The following is a 2,070-nucleotide window of genomic DNA, read 5'->3' as shown; positions in this document are numbered from 1 at the left end:
TCACTCGGGAGACACACCCAGTACGTTTCCTAGAGTTTTTCATCTGTCTTGATATCAACATGCTATAAAACCACCAAGACCACAGCTCTCTAATTTCTAAGATCAGTCAGAACTGAACCAGCAAAACTTCAATATAAGAAGAAAAAAAAAAAGCTGCAAGGTCCTTTTTGGTCAGAGTCTTTCTCATGACGGTGGGTAAATCTGGGATGGCTCTTCTGATCCTCATGACTTCTTGTGCGCATATTAAAATGGGGCAGCTAAAAAATTAAAGTTGAACACATTAAAGAAAATTATACATCAATCCTACGTGAAACTTGTGACACTTTTTTCAGTGGGTTCTAATGGTAATATAAGTTTTTTATTACGCTAAACAAGGCAACTTGAAATATTACAGTTGAATCTTGCTATTTAAAAAAGTTAATGAAAACATTAACTCTTAAAATGTCACCTAAACAAGGCAGGTTTATTTAACCTCCTGAGACCCGACCTATTCATTTATGTCCATTGTAGTGGACATTGTATTTTTGCATTTATTTTTTCACTGATGTTGGGAAACGTATTTATTCTTGTTGTGCACTAAAGAGGACATGCTGTGAAATTAAAATAAGAATAAATTTGAAAAAATCTAAATTGTAAGAGCTCTTATTTCCTCCAAAGACAAATAACCTACAATTGAAGGACACTTTTTTCCTTGGGTCTCAGGAGGTATTTAATTTGATTCCTCAAACAAAGTTGACTAAACCTCTGTACCTATGTTAATCGAACTTGCAAAATAGTGTTGACAATTTAACAATCCAAGTTTATTGAAACTTTGTACCTAGGTTAATCTAACTTGTATTACAGTGTTGCCTTAACTCTGAAGTCAAAGTTAGCTGAACCTCTGTCTATAGGTTTGTTAAACTTCTGTAATTGAGTTGGCTAGCTTAACTGAAAAATGTTATCGCAGCATGTTGCCTTGAATTTTTGAGTTGGCTGAACATTTTTTTTTTACAGTGTGCCCATAAATGCTTTGTTCACAGCTGACCAGCAATCTGCTGTTGTGCACACAGCACCGACCGCAGAGAGTTTAGTTTTAAGTTCACATACGTTTTCTTCAAATTTCTTGTTCAGCAGTGTTTGTACTTTTTTTCTTGATGTCACCTTTTTGGATGGCTGCAACCCCTTTATTAAGTTTATGAAAGCTGGGTTTTCCACTTTCCTCAAAGGCTGCAGGTCTCCAACAATATACTGCAAATCCAGGTTGCCCAGCTGCGGCTGGGAGATAACGGAGCTGCCGTTACTGTACGCCGTTATTTGGTTTTGGGTGGTAGAACAGGATCTGTTTTGGCACGCCGTTGCCGTGTCTTTTGATTTTTTAGTGACCTGCACATACCTTAAAAGGTTAGACGGGTGCTTTATTTCAATATGCCGTTTCAAGTTTGCTGTTGACGTTGTTGATGTGCGGAGTTGCTTCTTGAGACCCGGTGGGCACAGTTTACACAAAAAGGTAAGATTTTTCCCACCTGGATCATCGCTGACCTTTTAAAAAAATTCTTTTAGGTGGACATATGAAGTTTCATTCATCATTGAGACAGAAGTAGTGTCGCTGCCTTCATCGGATTTTGCCTCCATTCATCCTTCGCAATTTAATGACGCATGCGCGGTGCGACTCTGTGGTGGCTGGTGTTGCCAGATCTGGTCTTTCCCCCTATATAATAAAGCCCGTTTTAGATTGTGTTGTAGCGGTTGTAGCCTAGATATTGTACAGTCAGTGGTTATAGCCGGGATTTTGCCTGGCTCCATGGAAATCTGGCACTCTCTAGAACAAAATTGAACTACGAGAGAACGACGTTCATAAACGCCAGAATGAGCGCGTTCACGTTCACGTTCATCAGGCAGATATACAGCACGTTCAGTTCACATTCACCCAGAATATGAACGAGTTCATGAACGATCGTTCAATGAACTCGTTCAGGCACAACACTGCATATTAAACGGATTTTTGAAACAGGGAGTCGGAAGTGGGGCTTGCCCCGTCTGCTCCAGGCATCGACTCTGTATTGCAGTGCTTCCAGGAACGGTGCACCTCTA

General features: G+C 39.8%; 1 pseudogene; it reads left to right on the top strand.

Annotated features, from left to right (window-relative positions):
* Positions 1-1,932: 1,932 nt before the first annotated feature.
* LOC140582585 (U2 spliceosomal RNA) lies at positions 1,933-2,070 on the top strand (annotated as a pseudogene).

Source organism: Paramormyrops kingsleyae, chromosome 24 (genome assembly GCF_048594095.1).
Source record: "Paramormyrops kingsleyae isolate MSU_618 chromosome 24, PKINGS_0.4, whole genome shotgun sequence".
NCBI classification, from domain to species: Eukaryota; Metazoa; Chordata; class Actinopteri; order Osteoglossiformes; family Mormyridae; genus Paramormyrops; species Paramormyrops kingsleyae.
Note: the sequence above shows the minus strand (reverse complement) of the source record. Positions and strands in the feature narration are given on the sequence as shown.